The sequence below is a fragment of the Spinacia oleracea genome, chromosome 6, assembly GCF_020520425.1.
Source record: "Spinacia oleracea cultivar Varoflay chromosome 6, BTI_SOV_V1, whole genome shotgun sequence".
NCBI lineage: Eukaryota > Viridiplantae > Streptophyta > Magnoliopsida > Caryophyllales > Amaranthaceae > Spinacia > Spinacia oleracea.
This window is the reverse complement of record NC_079492.1, coordinates 86,642,107-86,663,225: the sequence shown is the minus strand read 5'-3', so window position 1 is coordinate 86,663,225 and position 21,119 is coordinate 86,642,107. Positions and strand designations below refer to the sequence as shown.

General features: G+C 34.8%; 1 long non-coding RNA gene across 15 annotated transcripts; it reads right to left on the bottom strand.

Moving 5' to 3' along the window:
- Window positions 1-1,127: 1,127 nt before the first annotated feature.
- On the bottom strand, window positions 1,128-17,104 carry LOC110802716 (uncharacterized). 15 transcript variants are annotated; one of them, XR_008924019.1, is made up of 9 exons: window positions 16,480-17,104; window positions 15,851-15,919; window positions 10,630-10,720; window positions 10,114-10,270; window positions 8,607-8,807; window positions 7,097-7,813; window positions 4,356-6,920; window positions 4,067-4,252; window positions 1,128-1,326 (listed from the first exon to the last, which is right to left on the bottom strand). It is a non-coding gene; the product is annotated as an uncharacterized lncRNA (long non-coding RNA). The 15 variants fall into 15 exon arrangements; XR_008924028.1 differs by having other exon boundaries at window positions 8,698-8,807; XR_008924021.1 differs by having other exon boundaries at window positions 10,114-10,246.
- Between the last annotated feature and the right edge of the window lie 4,015 nt (window positions 17,105-21,119).

Below are 21,119 nucleotides of genomic sequence, written 5' to 3'. Positions count from 1 at the left end.
GTTACTTCTGCTTCCCGCTTCGAAGTTTCAAGCATTAGCATCTGGCTAAGTATGGCAATCTGGAAGTTGGAGTAACTTGTCAACTTGGAAGTTTTTTTACGGAACTTGAAAGTTTAATAAAATTATAGTCTTGTGGTTTTGGGTTCTAATTGGATTTTTAATATGATGATCTAGTTCTTTTACAAATTAGTTTTTGTGAAAAAATCATATATGTGGTTAAGTATTAATGATATTCATTTGAATTTTAGTTTTGGATCTTTGTTATAGTGTTCTCTTTACCTGAATTTGACTTATCTTATCTTATCTTATCTTATTGGCCCTGAATTTATCTTATTTTATAGGCATTTTATATTATCGTATCTTATTGACTCTTATCATATCTTTTCTGAACTTATTGACCCTTATCTTATCTTATCTGAACTTATTGACCCTTATCTTATCTTATCTTATCTTATTAGCTCTTATCTTATCTTATTGGAACTTATAGTATTACCTTAGATAATATTTACCTTACTTTATCTTATTTTATCTTATTGGCCATGAACTTATCTTATCTTATCTTATCTTATCTTATTAACCCTGAACTTATCTTATCTTATCTTATTAACCCTGAACTTATCTTATCTTATTGGCCCTTATTTTATCTTATCTTATCAGACCTGAAATCACTAGAGGAAAAAACCTCAAGTGCGGGCTCATTTTAAGGGGTTTAGTGCGGGCTTTTACATGTGCAGCACATGGCCTGCCCGCACTTGATGTTTCTCAAGTGCTGCCAAAATATTGGCAGCACTTGATGTTTCAAGTGCTGCCAATTTGTAAAATGTGCCCGCACTTGATATATTTGGTGCTGCCAATTTTGAAAATGAGTCCGCACTTGACATATTTGGTGCTGCTAATATTGAAAATGAGCCCGCACTTGACATATTTGGTGCTGCCAAATTTGAAAATGAGCCCGCACTTGACATAGAAATGGGTAGCACAAGCATAAAAATGAGCGTTGGCCTATAAATGAGCCGCACTTGATCTAGATTTGTTACTCAACCGATTTTCCTGCTACATATTACAACTGGGCCACGCCACTGATTAACCTCCATACGTCATATAAAAGTATCCAATTATATGGATAATTAAATCAAATAGTATATAATTGTAAATATAAAAGTCGATTACATTACAATCATATGAAAAACTAGCTAGCATTCATAATTTAAGATTCAGTACAAGAAAATATCAAAGACGATCACTGGTAATGAAGTTTGCCAACATTTCTCGAACTTCATCTATCTCCTCAAAGGTGAAAGGCCGTTCCCTCGGATTATTGAATACCTTAAAAAGATCGACCATCAAAAAATATATATACACTTTAGTTATATTGTAAATATTGAATCGTATAATAAATTAAGACTTAATTTGTTCAAAACAAAGAAAAAATAAACCGTATAATAATAAAATTGGTTAATTTCGTCACAACTTTCATCTAATGAACTTAAATAAATATTTTAAAGTCCTTCCATGTTTAATAAACTTAGTTTTATGTTTCAAAGACTCATTCTCACCCATTTTGGTGAAATTATGCACATTTAAGTCTCGTTAGTTCATTATCGGTTACATTTTGACTAAAATGGCTAATTTCGGTCCCAAGTTTCAACTAATGAACTTAAATGAGTACTTTAAAGTCTTTCCATGTTCAATACACTTATTTTTATGTTTCAAAGACTAATTCTCACCCATTTTGGTAAAGTTATGCACAATTAAGCCTCGTTAGTTCATTATCGGTCACATTTTGACTAAAATGGCTAATTTCGGTCCCAACTTTCAACTAATGAACTTAAATACATATTTTAAAGTCTTTATATGTTTGATACACTTATTTTATACTTCACCAAATACCCATTTTGGTGAAGTTATGCACATTTAAGACTCGTTTGATCATTATCGGCTACATTTTGACTAAAATGGCTAATTTAGGTCCCAACTTTCAACTAATAAACTTATATGAGTATTTTAAAGTTTTTCCATGTTTGATACACTTAATTTTATGTTTCAAATACTCATTCTCACCTATTTTGGTGAAGTTATGTACATTTAAACCACGTTAGTTCATTATCGGTCAAATTTTGATTAAAATGGCTAATTTCGGTCCCAACTTTTATCTAATGAACTTAAATGAGTATTTTAAATTCTTTCCATGTTTAATACTTAGTTTTATGTTTCAAATACTCATTCTCACCCATTTAGTGAAGTTATGCACATTTAAGCCTCGTTAGTTCATTATCAGTCACATTTTGACTAAAATCGCTTATTCTGGTCCCAACTTTCATCAAATGAATTTAAATGAGTATTTTAAAGTCATTCCATGTTTGATACACTTATTTTTATGTTTCAAATACTCATTCTCACCTATTTGGTGAAGTTATGCACATTTAAGCCTCGTTAGTTCATTATCAGTCACATTTTGACTAAATTGGCTTATTTCGGTCTCAACTTTCATCCAATGAACTTAAATGAGTATTTTAAAGTCCTTCCATGTTTGATACACTTATTTTTATGTTTCAAAGATTCATTCTCACCCATTTGGTGAAGTTATGCACATTTAAACCTCGTTAGTACATTATCGGTCACATTTTGACTAAAATTGCTAATTTCGGTCCCAACTTTCATCTAATGAACCTAAATGAGTATTTTAAAGCCTTTCCATGTTTATTAAACTTAGTTTTATGTTTCAAATACTCATTCTCACCCATTTTGGAGAAGTTATGCACATTTAAGCCTCGTTAGTTCATTATCGGTCACATTTTGACTAAAATGACTTATTTTGGTCTCAACTTTCAACTAATGGACTTAAATGAGTATTTTAAAGTCATCTCATGTTTAATACACTTAGTTTTATGTTTCTAATAATCATTATCACCCCATTTTAGTCAAGTTATGCGCATTTAAGCCTCGTTAGTTCATTATCGGTCACATTTTTTACTAAAATGGCTAATTTCGGTCCGAACTTTCATCTAATGAACTTAAATGCGCATTTTAAAGAGTTTCCATGTTTAATGCACTTAGTTTTATGTTTCAAATACTCATTCTCACCCATTTTGGAGAGGTTATACACATTTAAGCCTCGTTAGTTCATTATCCGTCACATTTTGACTAAAATGGCTTATTTCGGTCTCAACTTTCAACTAATGGACTTAATTGAGTTTTTAAAGTATCTTATGTTTAATACACTTAGTTTTATGTTTCAAATACTCATTATCACCCCATTTTAGTCAGATTATGCGCATTTAAGCCTCGTTAGTTCATTATAGTTCACATTTTGACTAAAATGGCTTATTTCGGTCCCAACTTTCATCTAATGAACATAAATGACTAATTTAAAGGTGTTCCATGTTTAATGCACTTAGTTTTATATTTAAAAGACTCATTCTCACCCATTTTGGTGACGTTATGCACATTTCAGCCTCGTTATTTCATTATCGGTCACATTTTGACTAAAATGGCTTATTTCGGTCCCAACTTTCAACTAATGAACTTAAATGAGTATTTTAAAGTCTTTACATGTTTGATACAATTAGTTTTATGTTTAAAAGACTCATTATCACCCATTTTTGTGAAGTTATGCACATTTAAGCCTTGTTAGTTCATTATCGGTCAAATTTTGACTACAAAACAATAAATTGAAAAGGCATTTAGGCTTAAATAAGTATTTTAAAGCCTTCCAATGTTTAATGCACTTAGTTTAATGTTTCAAATACTCATTATACCCCATTTTGGTCAAGTTATGCACATTTAAGCCTCGTTAGTTCATTATAGTTCACATTTTGACTAAAATGGCTTATTTCGATCCCAACTTTCAACTAATGAACTTAAATAAGTATTTTAAAGTCTTTCCATGTTTAATACAATTAGTTTTATGTTTCAAAGACCATTATCACCTAATTTGGTCAAGTTATGCACATTTAAGGCTCGTTTGTTCATTATAGTTCATATTTTGACTACAAAACAATAAATTGAAAAGGCATTATGATCATCATACGTGTACTAGATTAAAAACAATATATTCAAGATGTACCTACACGCTGCAGGAGTTCATAAGCTTTCTTGAATGCGAAAAATATTTTCCACCTTCAGGATTTTTGTGAGGATTATATTTGACTGCCTATTGCCAATTTCCTTTACATTCAATAGAAAGAGGAAATACAGCCTTTAGCAATGCAACATCGGTCTCCACAATACTTAGTATTCCCGAAAGCATAACCTGGTTAATCATAATAATGAAAGTATTTAGCTATACATAATCTTCATAGTTGAACTACTAGTTTTGAAAATATGAGTATCAAAGTTGGGATGAGAACAAACACCTTAATATTTAAGCACCTTAATGATGCAGCACCCGTGCAAATCAACATGCAGAGCAGTTATGCAGCAGCCGTGCAGATCAGTAAAACATCAATGCAGATCAGTAAGCATCAGTACATATCAGAAAAAAAATATGATCAGATCAAAATGCACCGCAGCAGTACAGAAACACAGTACCCAAAGAGATCAGAATACAACACAAGAAACACAGAACATGTGAAGCGTAGCAGTACATTGCTTTACTGTTGGGAGATTTACATAGCTAATCTCAAATAGAAATCTAAAGAGGGTGAGATAAACAGCTTTCTTGAGATTAATTAATCACAAGGATATCAGCTTTGTTGTATCATAACACCTCTAAGAATGTTGAAATACCATTGATAAAACAAGTAAACTTTTCTATCAGGTATAAATCTTCCTAGATACAGAAAGACCAATAAATAATCTGGTATCGACCAAAATATAAAAGGTCAAAGGAGGTAGTGAAATCCCGAAAGAATGTCAGTGGAGAGGAGTTGCTGTAGAAAACCGAGATTAAGATCATACTTTAGTTTCGGGCCTTTGGCCAACAGAACTTCAAAATCTTCCTTTATGATATCAGAGAAAATTGACTCTCTCAGAGGTAAAAAATGAAGGGTAAAAGTACTCTGAAATCAGACATTTAGCATGGGCAGCATAACCAGCCAATCTGTTTAAGCTTCTAATAATGACAACATAAGCCAGCTAAATGGGGATGTATATAGGTCAAAAGTCTCAGAAGTTTATTTATCAATAGTTGTTCTTTGAAATTGAAATAATGATGTCTCCATTCTCATGCTTTTGAGAAGGATGCCTTATTTTCCAGGCTGGCTGCTTGGTTATATTTGAGCAAAAGGAAGAAGTCTGATGTCTTTAGAAAGAGAGTTGCAAGACTTATTACCTGTCTATAGTCTGAGAAGCTTATTCTACAAACAAAATGATTTATGTATAAAGAAAATTCCAATTTCCTTATGATAAGAACTGCCGATCAAGAAGAGTTGCAGTAATATTTAATATGAAGTTTCACATCTAGGTATTTAAAAATCTCAGTATTTCAGAAGGCCCTCCAAATCACGGCTAAATTTTCAATTTTTCAAAATGTAATCAAGTTAAATGACTTAAATCTCAAGTTTGCGTATAGCCACTTCATTGAAAAGAAAATAAACAGGAATTTACACGACCCAAAATACTATGCAACTTTAAATTTTATAATTCACAAAGCATATTCAACATAAACTTATCAAGCAACTTTTCTGTTCAGAAATTCGAATCGAAAAAATATCAAGCAGCTTTAGAGTTCAGAAATTCGAACCGAAAAAATAAAATAACAAAACTGAGGAGTTTTCTGTTGGCATTTGACATAAGAAACGCACAATATCAAGCAAATTTAGAGTTCTGAAAGTCTTAGACTAGGAATGTCATTCTGTGCAACAAGTTCCCATACCAAATTCCTTAGCAAAACAAAGTTCCAGATAAACCTAGTACACCAGTACCCTGACTGTTACATGTACAATATTCTACACCAGCAGCCATCAGATTGTTCAACCTTATTGACTCCAAACAAATCCTCATACAACCAACCATTAAGTTCAATTTACTATCAAGCCACAACCACAACAACAGACTACCTCCATTTGTTGCTTTAATCCAGGAAAGAACTTTCTGCTGATAGCTACTCCTATCACTTAAGACAGACTAACACGAAAACCAAAGATTCTATTTGTCATCCCTCCTACAACTGATCGACTTAAAAACATGCTAAACAACTTTTTCTTCTTTTTCAGAAACTAGGAGCTCTTCTTGAGTCGATCTTACTACTCTACGACAAAGAAAAAGCAAAATCAAAGTTAATAACCACCCCCATCCCTATCATTGAACAAACAGAAATTCAATTACTCAAACTATATCTCTATGTACAACAAAAATCCAAAATTGGTGTCACATACATTTATCAAAGACCATAAGAGCTCTCCACTACTAGTTTACCACCCCTTCAAGAAAATCTATGTTAATATCCAAGATTAATCAATCTAACACACATGATACTAAATTTTTTACCCACTATCTTCATAGCCAATTAACATCATAAAAATTTGTTAGAAGTTGCCCAATCAACAACAACATAAATTAATCGCAGCCTGAATCAAAACCATAAAATTCATTACTTAAATTCAAGTTATTTCAACAATGATAATATGCTCAAATTTTTGTAATAAACAAAATATTTTATTTATGAATTTTGCGACAATCAACAACCTATACGTATAAAATAGTAATTCAGCTCATTCCGAAAAATAATTGATCGAAAAAGGAGAGAGAGAAAAAAAGGATTAAGTGGGGGATTAATTAAAATACCTGGTAAATTGGGAGGATAAAGGGGCCAAACATTTGAGGGAAGATCGAAACTTTTGCGTTTCGTGTGAGATTAAACGAAACCAAATATTCTATTTGTCATCCCTCCTACTAATTGATCGACTTAAAAACATGCTAAACAACTTTTTCTTCTTTTTCAGAAACTAGGAGCTCTTCTTGAGGTCAATCTTACTACACTACGACAACGAAACAGCAAAATCAAAGTTAATAACTCCTTGGTAAATACAATCGCAATTCGAACAATCAAAAAATAAAATAACAAAACTGAGAGAAATTAACAATAATTACACAATAAAAACACTAGAATCGCCAAAAATAACCGAAAATTTTAAAAAAAAATCGAAGAACAAACCTGAATTAGTTCGATCTGGAAGAAGGTAGAGCTCAGCGGCGGAGGGGGAGGAGGAGCGACGCGGAAGGAAGAGGAGAGGAAGAGCAGCGGCGATGAGGCAGAGAAGAACCGGAGAAGAAGCAGAGGAGCGGGGAAATGAAAAATGAATAAAAGAACCCGTGACATTTTGTGCGGCTCATTTTAAAAATAGCCCGCACATAAACTCAAGTGCTGGCAATTTTCTAAAATGAGCCCGCACTTGTGAAATGTGTTTTTTTTTTTTTGGTGCTCTAAAGTGCTGCCAATTTATTAAATGAGCCGCACTTGAAAGAAAGCAGATGGCAATTTTTCCTCTAGTGAATAAGTGAAAATAAGGTAAAGAGAACAGAGCCTAATAATGTCTGATTTACATATATTGTTTTGGATAAGATGAGATTATTGATTACCTCATGTCCTCATCTTAATTTTATGTGTTTAGAGTTTGTTGTAGTCTAATTTTAAAGTGCTTTTTTTATTTAAAAAATAAATCCGGAAATAAGAAGTTGCAAATTTTGGGATCCACCGATCTAAGTTCGGATCAAACCCGAATAATCAGGTCCGGATCGGACATGACAGGAATTAGTCCGGTCCGGTCTCTGGACGTAGAAAATACGACATTCCAGATCTGGACTTTTCCGGTTCCAGTCCCGACCGGGCCAGTTCTTGACCGGTGCACAGTCCTACTTGCATCTCCTCCACCTGTACAACAAACCATTTAAAATTTGGCTGAAACTTAAGTTACTGTAGAAAAACTAACAAATGATGTATTGATGCTTGACCTTGCAGGGGAGAAATTAACTTTATTGACAAAATTGTAATAAGTAAAATAGTTAGTAATTATGCGAAGTTCCACGATTTTTAACAAAATAGGTAAACCTCGACAACAAAAATGTTCATAAACCTTACTGCGAATTTATCAAAAACATATAATCACGGAAGCCTCTCTGCTTCAATATTTCCAACACTCAAAGAAGCGGGCAATATGTTTCAATACTTTTCACTATTGTACTGGAGGGGGAGCGGGGGATCTAAAGAAACTTTTGTAATTATCTTGGAATAGAACTAGCTCCAGGTTCCATGTACAGTTGGATGAAATTCACAGATAATTATTTCCTTCCATGTTCAACTAATCAGACATATGTCCTATTACCAGCAAAGCTAAAAATCAGGGCATTTGTAGACCCATGAGTTCACATATATGTCAGTAAAATCTTAACCTAAAGGCCACAAAATTGGTTCTAAAATCTACTTAGAGTTACAAAATTTTATATGATGTATGCCGTTTATCTAAAAGTGAGCATGGATTGACATTTAAAACCCATAATAGCAAGTTACACGCGAGAAGAAACATCTCTTTCTAATAAGTAATCACATGGATTCACATCAACCATGTCGTTTTCAAAATTTCCCAACTGTTGTATGCCGGTATGCTGGAATCCTTATAATAACACTATAAACGTATAAATAAATAAAAAGGATTTGAACATCTTACTCGGTATAAAAGGGTTGGCTATGGAAAATGTGTCAAAATTCCAACAGCCAAAGACGTTACAAGGCCGACAACATATCTACAAGTGGCGTACCATATATACTTGTGCCCTCGAGAGGATGCAAATTCTAATGGGTTGAATACATCTCTGCTCTTTCTGTGATCAAAGTTGAAAACTAATGCTAAAAGCATGGCAGGGATAGCCTGAAAATAAAAAACATTCAAAAATATATTTAAGTACACAATTCCTTAGCGACAAAGGACTGAGGCTTTTCTAGTGATGAGGACAGATGAAGACAATCAGAACATTTCACTACTAGTTGAGAAAAGGCAAGGAAAATATACTGTGAATTTATGTCCTGAAAGTTACCTAACAACATTTCCATCTCTGATAAAAATGTTAAGTAGACGTATGATGTTTTATTTGTAAATGGACAAGATCGAATTAGCCTGCTATTTAACTTGATATGTTTGCCTCAACAGAGGATTTCATTGTAAAAGGACTGGAAATGAATTCTTTCACGTGCCAAAGGAAACCTAAAAAATAGAAAAAGACTTTAAGTTGAAGAACACAAAGTTGATGGCACCTCAATGCACAAAGCCCTGAAGCATCTAAAAGCTTGAATGGGGGTAACTACCAAGTATCAACAGACAACCTTGCTTAATGATATTGTGATGAGCTAGCACGTAGGCTCTCCAACCATAAGAAGAAATGATTAGGAGAGTAAAAGAAAAGTGTATATGATTGATTATGGCCTACCACCAGCAGGCACCAGCAAACATATGTACTACTCCCTCCGTCCCTTAATACTCTCCCCACTTTCCTTATAAAGGTGTCCCTTAATACTCGTCTCGTTTTTATATATGACATATTTTTACTAATATTATATCATTTTTTCTCACTTGACCATGATTTACATATATTCATACTTCCTTAAAAAGAATTTAAAAATTCAATTCACCCCCACCCCCACCCCTTTATTTGACACTTTTTCCACTAACTATATTAAAAAAAATATACCTTACTATCAAATACTACAATAAATTAATAAGTCAATTAAATTACATAAAACTTTGTGCCGATCAAACTGGGGAGAATATTAAGGGGCGGAGGGAGTATTATTTAAAATTCAAAGCATTTAGTATCAACAACATTAAATTAACTCGAGAATCAAGACTGAATAACACGCCAACCATTGAATCACTGATATAGATAGTAAAGTTGCGAAAATGCTATACCATGTCTCCTAGTATAAGCATCATGAAGTCTGTTGCATGTTCTCCTGGAGTGACTCCACATAGTAAATTCCTATGGAAGACAATCTTCATCTCCAATTTCTAAGTAATCAATTGCAAACCAGGAAGACTCAACCTAGTTGCTACTGTATGAATGGGATTAGATGCTTTTTGGGTTGCTACATACCATAAAATTCTCACCAAAGAATCTCTCCGAGTAGAAAACCAAAAAGATGTTGTACATAAACAATCATGCAAGGAGCATCGCACATACTTTATTGTTTGGAAGCCGCACATGACTTATAAATGAGATACAGATGGAGATTCCTAACAAGTTGTTCAATATCAAGTGTCCAGAAACAACTGCCACAATGCGAACACATACAACAAAGAGGAGCCCTTGAAACCTGGTGATTGACATAAAACAACACCTTGATACAAACGGGTCAGCTATAACCATTGTAGGTACTAATAAGCGTAAACTCTATGGTTCACACATTTCCTAAATTTTAGTTTTAAACTATTTGTTCTAAGAAACAAAAATTGTAGTTCAAGGAGGTAAAACATTAACATTAAGACGGCTTAGTGACGAGCATAAGAAAACAGACTTCCAACTCTAGTAGCCTAAGTTTCAATTAGAAACATTACAATATATAATCTCTCAATTGTTTACTGTTGGAGTAATTTGTTATTTGCATATTTGGATAGTATTAAGTGCATGGGAATCCTCCACTATTTTACACATTAATATTCCTGAAGGAAAAGCAGAGAAAGGAAGGAAGCAAAATACCTTATAGAATAAATGATAGGGTGAGAGTAACATCATATGTCCACCGACCACCACACACACTATGGATATTATACCAACAAACAAGAAGTACCTTAATTTTAATTTAAAAGAGGCAAATTTGTCAAAAACTACCTTATAAAATATGATTTTTGCGAAAAACTACCTTATAAAAAAAATGTTGTAATAAACTACCTTATAAAAATGTTATGTTATAAGATACTACCTTTGGCCGGATTATGACCAAACACCTTGCTAATGAAACTTTATTAAATGTATATAACATGATATTATGCTAAATGTGACACAAATAAACGAGTTACATTAAACACCACATGAGATAATCTATTAATACCAAGTAGCTAAAATTATTGAAGGAAATAATGCACTTGGTCCAAGTTTGCATTTAATGCATTTATGCTAAGTCTAATAAATGCGGTTCAGTATTAATTAAACATGTTAATTATTATGTGAGATCAAGTGATCTGAATGCATAGCGAAAGGTCGCTTCAGTTCAAGTGGAATTAAGAATACTAATGTCACATCTTACTCTTGACTGAACCCGTAATGGCACACAAATAGTACGTGAATGGATCAAGTATTTAGGTGAATATAAGATTCAATAAAGACTCTAATTATGGACATTCGGAAATGATGGATGTTGGTTCCAGTGGGAGCTAAAATCATCAAAAGGCAAAGAACGAATATTTGCCGGAAATGAAGATATTGCCGGAAACAGAAATATGGTTCATGATGGAAATATAAATATTAGAAGTCGAAGATATTACCGGAAGCGGGAATATGTTTTGTTTCGGAAAATATTAAGTACAGGAATAAAAATATTGTCAGAATCGGAAATATTGCCAGAAACGAAAATATTATCGGAATCGGAAATATTGTTGAAACCGGAAAATATTGTCGGAATCGGAAATTTTTTCGGAAACGTAAATATTGTACGAATCGGAAATAAATTCTGGAATCGGAAGTACGACGATCGACATGCCGACAAGCGAGCCAGCCCATTGCTCGACGAGCAAGCCCATAAGGCACGATAAGCCAGCGCCATGCACAAGGCCCAGCGCCCAGCGTGGCTTGCCAGCCTTGGCATGGGAGGCGTAGCAGCGTGGGCGCCAAGGCAGCAAGGCAAGGCTTGCGCACCAAGGCAACAACCAGCGTGGTACTTGGGCGATGCAATGGGCTTGGGCGCTAAGGCTACTTGTGAGGCAAGTAGCTTGGGCCACAAGATACCCGTTTTCCTTATCCTACTTGATTTAGAACTTTATGATAATCTTAATACCTAAGTATTTGGAGGTTCCTAAAATACTAAGAATTTGAGATTGACTTAAATCCTAATTCTAAGGGTTTTGATAAATCTAATTCTAGTAGGATATGACTATTGTATTCCCCTATAAATATGTGATCCATGATCATAAATTTAGATATACATCACAACTTGAATTCGATCAATATTATTGCGTATCACTTATAGAGAGTTCTTGAGTACATAAAAATCTTAAATTATATCCTAGTTGGTTGAACCTAAGGTGGATCTGAATGTGTTTTGGACTATCTACGGAGGGGCGACATTTGGAGCTTGTAGACGCCTATATTTGTCCCTAGGCCCGAAGTGATGTGTTCGATGATGAAACCAAACTCTGCTTGACTACGCTTTCCTAAGTATGCGACGAATAGCCTGTGACTAATTGACAATCCTAAAAACCGCATTTCCATTTTTAGAAACTGCTATTTATAGTAACTTCTACGCTTAACTGATGCCCAAAATAGTAACCGTGTAAAATAAATATTCAAGTTATTATGTTGCACTATAATTAATCATTGGATAAAGAATGAAGAGTTGCACACCAACTGATATTCTTAAAAGATTAAACCGTGAGTGAGATTCGGATCAAACCGAATAAATCTGGAAAAGTGGAAGTAAAACACTAGCGTTGGAAAATTCCAGTGCTTGGCAAGCACGCGCCACAATTATTCCAGCGCACCAACACAAGCGCCATAATTTTCTGGCGCTGTAATTGGTTTCTTACCTATTCAAGCAAAAATAAAGTTTTAATCTAGCTGTAAAATACAGATCTGGCGCTGCATTGTTAAGCGCTGAAAATTTCCAGTGTTCCTGATCAAAGCGCTAGTGTAATAGCCCGCCCTTAACGAGCTGCTTTCTAAACACACTTAGTCTTAATTTAAACAAACTCAACGTAACTACAACTTTAAACCCTGCTAAACAAACTTTAACTCTTTAAACAACTTCAGAGATTTAATCACGGGTTTAGCCTAACTCAAAGACACTAATCAAGACCCTTAAACTTAATTAGTTATTAAAAATTTCGGCAGCACTCCCCCTAAATATGGACAACCTAAGATATTGTTTAGGAAATTACGTCAGATTCTCTTTCGCCTGCTTCAATTACATCATTCCAACATATAACCTATCCCAAAATATCTCCAGCGTGTCACTGTAGCAGCCCACACATAATGAGCTACTTTTAAGCACATCACTTAACCTTAAACTAAAGAAACTTAACATAACTACGACTCCAATACATATATATAATCCATAAATTATAACTAAAAGCTTTAAGAAGAAATTATACAGCCTATTAACAACACTTTAGAAAACTAAATTACATTTGGCGAATCCATAATCCAACCTTGGACACACAAGGCCATTGGGGAACTCTACGAACCTTGAATCTGAACTGAGACTCGACTCTTGCTACTTGCAAAACATTTTAACTCTGCCCCCACCGGGACAGGTTCATATAACAAAATCAGCGTAATCTGAGTACACACATCCAACCTGAAATGCATTTGATAGGTGGCTCAAAATAGTTTTTTGATTCAGTTTTACGTTTATTTTGAAATGCAACTTTACTTATTCAAAACACCTGAAAAATTTAACTTGAAGAAAGAATTCGAATCTCGTTAAAAACAATTTCGTGAAGTATGTATGATTCAAACAATGTTATTCTTTTAAAAGAAAACGTGATGCAACCACATCACCATAGTATTATCACAAAGACTCATGACTTTACATCACCATAGTATTCCCAATTCACAATTACCTCAATAATTTAGCTCGCTACTTATTACTCATCTAGTTATTGACGTGCTCTTATTCATTTCCAATCATAACTCTATAAATCATGTACTCATAATATATATTTATTCATAGCTTATTACAAAACTCACTGCCACAATGTTACCAAGTCTTATAACTTTCCTACGTAACATTCTCACAAACACAATTCAAACTCACAATGCATATTCGAATATAATTTCATAACACAATGCGAAAAGTGATAATTTATTTCCACATATTAGTTTGCAGTTGGGGAAAGTGAACACGGATAGAGAGGGGTCAGCACGACCAGCTCTCTCTATACGGTGGGGGTCGTCGCCCTCCTGATAAACATACGCTTGCAAGACTTAACTAGGACATGTCCCTAACTACGAGTCTATCTCGCTTCTACGAGTCTACTTTTGTAGCACTCGCTTTACGGCCAAGCCGCTTTAACGGGTCTATCCCGCCGAACTACGGGTCAAGCCCGCTTACCACGAGTCTACTGATGTAGCACTCGCTTCCAAACATGGGTCAAGCCCATTTACCACGAGTCTACTGATGTAGCACTCGCTTCCAATGTTTTTCATCACCGATGCATGTGAGGACTACGCCTCACATACTCGACTACTTTCCCCTACTTAAGAATTTATTTTTCAAGTATATATATATACGATTTTGCTCTCAAATTACTATTCGCGTTCTTTAATCATCTATTTGCTTCTTTCCCATAACATTTCAACTCAACTCCTTTCTCAGAGTAATTCCTCAACTAATAAATAAATCATCCTCGAGACTCGTTGACTCTTTGAACTTACACCACTCACATCGTAAAGATCTAGTTAACCCATGAATTCACTCTTGTTGATTTATTCCTTTGATTAAACTTCTTAACCAACAAACTCATAATTTGACCTCAAAAGGGTAACATCGTTAACTATAGTCCATTAGAGAATCTAATTGAATATTAAATAACCTCGTAGTATGATTTAATTATAAAAGTTAAATTAGGTGAGCTTAGTGTGCCTGAAATGTGTTTTAGAAACGTTTACATAAAACTCAATTACTCAAATTAAACTTTATTATTCTTAGAAATGCCCACTAGTTATATATCAAACTAATAGGTTTCAAAAATATGAAAACTTGATTATTTATTTTAAAGTATATCGTTATTCTTTACAATAATTTCTTTTATAAAACTTGTCAAAGATTTACTTATTTGCAAACTGTTTGTATTTAAAGAACTTAAAACAAAACCGAAACATCTTTAGTTTATTATTTCAACTCTTAAGTTCATTAAACACTTTAATATTGTTCAAAGCTAGTTTGAGTTCCATAATTCATAGTTTTGGGAAAAACATGAGACTTTTAGGAAATTCCAAAATAAATATGGCTTGTTAGGAAAGATTACAAACCTTTGAAACGACTCATTCAAGAATCATTAAAACTCGGCTTTTGTTATACTTAAAATAGTATAGAGATTTCTCATTTACTACATTAAAAGAATCCTTTTATTATTAACCCTTGATTAAGATAAAATATATGTCCTTTAAGAAATTAAAAAGAAATTAAAAACAAGTACGACCCAGTTGAAAGAAAACATAAACCTTCATTGAAAACAAGAATTTAAAATTAAAAGCGATGTCTTTGGTTCCACTAAATCTTACTTTGGGATCTCTTATGTAGTTTAACACTAAGACCTCAACTCCTTAGAAACTCAAGTAGGACTAATTCCATTATGCAAGGACTTTTACCTGATCATTAACGTATTCACTTATGATTAACTCTTAATTAACACTCTCTTAACCTTTTGACTTTTTCACATATCTCACAATTTCTAAGTTCGACCTCAAGATACTCAATGAACTCAATTCTCTAGCCGCTCAATACCACAACTCAAACCATCTCTCACTTGGGTTCTCATTGACACAAACATTCGTTTAAATGAATCATGATTCATAAAAGCATTACAATCCAATTCAATTTGCAAAGAACAAATCAATTTGTAAATACAATTCAGTTTTGCAAAACACAATTTAATTCGCAAAAAAACATTCAATTCGTAAAACGACATTCAATCTATACATATACATGATACTTAAACACAAAAATATTTTCAAACATTGAAGTTGGTTGGACGATGTGTACCTTTGATATAAACTCCAATAACTATACATTTCGATCATCAACCTCCGCGGAAATCCATAATTCAACGACCTCCAATAATACACCCCAACAAACAAAGTCTCTAATCAATAAACCATTCACTTTAATCGAATTAGAACTAAATCGAACTCTCTTCAAAATCTGACTAATAAATCTTTCAAATTTCATTCTAAACTAAACATAAACTTGATAAACTTATTTTAGAAATTGACATGGCACCTATTTTTTTAAGAAAATCGAATCAAACTTAATAAACAAAACATTTTTAATTGAAGACTATATACATCAATAACCATTAATTTATACAAGGTATTACTTATAAGCATCCTTAAATTATTATGCTCGCACTATGAAGCCTTAATTTTACTTTATTTTTAAGAGAAACCTTTTTGGAAATGAAATAATAAATTTATATTGTTTGACAAAATAATGAAATTTGTTTGAATTCAATAATTCAAAATCATTCCTTTAATATCAAACTAACAAATCAATTAAAACACAATTCTATAAAGCTTCTACATTTAAACCAGAATAATTAAACTAAAAAATATATATAATAATTAAACTGATCAGATGAACTAAATAAGATTGAATTAGAGATTGAATTATACCCTTCAGAGAGATTGAAGCAGAGAAGAAACAACAATTGGAGCAACAATCAACAGCAACAATCGAATCGAATCAACACCAACAACATCAAAAACTGTGGCAAGGAGGAGAGAAGAGGCAAGGAAAGTAGGGAGGACGATCAGGGTACCAACAATAGCTACACCAACTTCGAGGACTACTACCCGATGCCACCAACAATGGTGGCGAGCCCACTGGGACGGGGAAACGATCTCCCGTCAGAGGTGAGAGTGAAAATCAAAGAGTAAATTAGGGTTTGGAATTTTCTCAATTCAATAAAACTCAAATCAATTAACAATATGATTAAAGAGATTACCCAATTGAGTGATGGAATATCGACGACGACCATTTAAGGCCACCGTCGGCGGTGGTATTGCGCAAGGTCGAGAGGAGGAGAAACGAGAGACAGGAGTATCAGCATACTCAACCACACCAACCAACAACAAACATCGCCGACGAGAGGGAACGGCAGTCGAGGCCGGCGACTCGGCGGCGCATAAGAGCAGAGAAACAACGAGGGTGGAGAGAGAGAGAGAGTGTGTCTGTAAGTGAGAGTGAGAGACAGTGTCGGGTGAGAGTGGGAGGGTGAGAGAGTGAGAGTGAGAGTTTCGTGAGGCCCAAGAGAGAGAAATAAAAAAAAAAAAAAAAAAAAAAAGGGTCTCTAGATTTTTCTAGAGTTGACACATAAAATCATATAAAATAAAAGGAATGAATTGACATAATTCAGTTAACAATATGATTTAGTTTAGTTTTTATTTTTAAGCTAAAATATAAATATACTTAATAACTCAAATAAAAAATTAAAATTTCGTACCAATTTTAATTATAAATTTTTACTCATTTAGGGAAATAAATTATCAAAATTAAGTTGCTAATTCGATTTAAAATAGAAATCTTAATTTAATAATTACTCGTCGATAAACAGTAAATTATTTTAAAATAACAAACTCAAAATCTTAATTTTCGAATTTATTTCAAGAGTCATTTAGGAGCGAGATTAGGCTAATAAACATACTTTGACACCAAATTGAAAGCTGCTGAAAATCAGAGCTGTTACAGCTACAAATTTACAGCGCTACTACGTGCTTTTCAGAAAACTCTCATTTCTTCAATCTTATCTTATTTCGGCCTGTTACGCTATAAAAAGAGGCCACTGAAACCCCGGAAAATACACACAATCCCCTCAAAAAACCCTAAGCTTGATTATTGACCGAAGCTTAATCATCTTCTCTCTGTCCCGCATTTTCAACAGTCTGCCGCATTAACACACTGTTAAGCAGACTCTACCCGTACGATTGACCAGCTAAGTTCCAGTATTGCCGAAGCTCTGTCCCAATACCTAGCCTAAACACTTAAAACTTTTAAAGAATCCCGTCCCGCACTAAGTCAGTTACCAGGAGGTTCGAAAACTAAAAGGAAAGCTAGCAAAGTCAAGTGGTTAGTGTTCCTGAGGACCGCAGTATAGCCTACGCTATACTGTAACCTGAAATCTACTCTTGATCACTTTTACCATCATATAAATCTGTTCATATAATCTGTTTTGTTAATCACGCCTAATAAGGTAATCTCTGGACAAATCTGATATTTCTAGGCTCCTTAAATCAACTTAAATCACTCTTTTGACGTTGTTTAGTTAATTATCTTTGCATTAAAATCAACTCAGATTAGTAATGTAGCATTACGCATGTCCCTTTCATCGTCGCATTGAACTAGTAAGGACCGCCGCGTGGGTTAATGTTGGGCACTCCCCGCAATAGTAATCCCCCGAACTCTCTATCTCTACTCCGCTGGATGTATGTTGAGCGATCTCCACATCAGGGATCATAAGGGAACCTATGGCCTTTGTGAGTCAAATATGTCTGCAGTCCATGCATATCACGATAACTGGGTTATGTTAATTTTCCTCAATGTATTGAAAACTGAATGACGACTCCTACAGACTAGTGAAAAAGAGGCTAATGCCCACAGTTAGTCCCTGTTTTACTTAATATAGCTTTCCACATCCAGAGGAAAAAAAGGTCGCGCGAGCCGTATAGTCTTTTAGAAGCGCCCTGTCGTGTTTTTTTGACCCCCTCACAATGGCGACTCCACTGGGGACAATATTGAAGTAATCTGTGCAATTAGTGCGTCGGTGAAGAAGCCTTATAGCAGAAACCGAACGCTACACCCCAATTAACTTCCTTATTCAGTTGGGGCGACTTGATGTATTCAATGTGACGAATGAAAGCGACAGAACCACATACCTAATCTTGGCTTCCGGGGCATGTTTCATCTCGGAAGTTGGGAATAAGGACACCTATTAGCCCGGGGATGCACGCGCTTCGGATGTTGTCCACTCGGCACGTTCAAAATGTAGCAAATCCACCAAAATTAAACCACTTATCTCATGGGTCCATTCACGGTATATGTCACTCCAGCACGTATCGGATTGGCCTTGGTAAAATTCGTCATGAACCTGGCTACTCTAACAAGGGCCTGTCAGGGGATTGGAGTTAGGTTTGGTAAACTTCGACACCCAAACCTATTGAACTTTAGAGACTAGCATAAACCTAAATGTGTATTGTATCTGAACTCATGTTCGTTGTTAGTTTCGTGCAGAAATCTTACGTGCTATGTGAAACTAACCAACCAGACACTTAGTTTAAGGCCAACAATGCTGTCAAAATTCAAAAAAATGCTTTAAACATCGAGATATATAAAAAGCTACGAATCAAAAAAATTCTGCAGCCAGGGTCAAAGCGCTAGAAAAAAATTAGCACTACCCTTGCCAACACTAGAAAATTAAACAACGCTGACCAAGCAAGCGCTGGAAAAAATTGGCGCTTCACTAGTGTGCGCTATTTATTCTAGCGCGTACCCTGCTTGTTCCTCGCATTCGAGCTTGTAAATTAAAATTCAAAATTTAAAAAGTCGAACCTTTGTGCAACTGATGTAAAAGACCGGAATACGCATTTTCCTTAAGCATTACGTAGGACTGGCTGAAAATACCCATCACGGAAGGCATATTTAAATTTGCGCCGAAGGTACTTTTAAGAAATTAGGCCTAACCAAGTCAAAAAGTTAATATTTCGAATCAGCTTTTACAAAATCAAACCTAAAGGCTAGTACGCAGGAATCATATTCTTCGCGTCGGAATGTTGAACATGTGAGCGCATGAAAGCTTAAATGAAGGGGCTTAGATTAATGAAAACTAAGTTGCGGAAAAAATCTGACTACAATGGGCCAACTGCACAAACAAATAATGAAAAGAGCCTGCAAGCACTAGAAATTACCTTCACACCACAGGCCACCGATGCTAAATTTCCAACCTGATTGTCCCAGCGTTGGAAAATGTTAGGTTATGATACATATAAATGAATATAAATCATGCGGAAAAACCATAAAAGCCAGGATGCCAAATTAATTGCCACATAACAATTAGCATAATTTAGGATGCATACTCTTTGTAGCGTGCCCTCCCTTGCTGCGCCCGAACCGAACAAGAACAAGTCTTTAGGACTCCAAGTTTCATCCCTCCGTAGAAATTCCACAGCATGTCCAGATCCGCCTTAGGTTTAATTAACTAGAATCGCCCCAAAGGTACTATTTATTTTCGGTTATTATGAGGCAAATAAGTGACTGAATTTTATGCCTAAAACTCTTATGAATACTTAGAAAACTCGTTATAAATTGTGAGCATTGATCACCTATTTATAGGGTATGGAAAAGGTATTGGAATCCTACTAGGAAACGAATTAATTAATCTGAATTTAATTAAAACTCTATTAATTAATTTATCTAGTAGACATAGTAATTTAATCTTTAAACGAATCCTACATGGTTTAGGTTTCCTACGCAAGCATACACGAGCATGACCCGCATGCGCGCAGGCCATGCCCGCGCATACGCAAAGCCCACACAGCTATGAAGCCCACGCGTTGCTGCCTTGTGCTTGCAGCCTAGGCGCGTGCTGGGCCTGGCGTGGCCTTGGGCTGCTGTGAGGCGCGCCAGGCTTGCTGGACGTGGGCCTGGCTTCGCGCTGGGCCTTCGTCTAGCAAACTCGTCCGATGCTAATTCGTATGACGCGCTTTCGATTAATTTCCCGATTCCAGAATTCATTTCCGATATGAACAATATTTAACATTTCCGATTCCGGAATTAATTCCCGTTTCGAACGAATATTTAGTATTTCCGTTTCCGGAATTATTTTCCGATTCCGATAATATTTCCGATTCCGACAATATTTCCGTTTCCGGCAATATTTTAGATTCCGGTAATATTTCCATTTCCGATAATATTTTCCGATACGTACCATGTTTCCGTTTCCGAAAACATCTACGACTTGGAGAATATTTATATTTCCGATATGATGCATATTTCCGTTTTCGGCAATATCATCGTTTCTGGAGTATTCATTTATTTGCCTTCGACGATCTCAGTCCCACTGAAACCAAGATCCGTCGATTCCGAATATCCATAGATGAAGGATTTAATGCCATTAAATACTTGATCCGTTTACGTACTATTTGTGTGACCCTACGGGTTCAGTCAAGAGTAAGCTGTGGATTAATATCATTAATCCACTTGAACTGAAGCGGCCTCTAGTTAGGCATACAGTTCACTTGATCTCACTGAATTATTCACT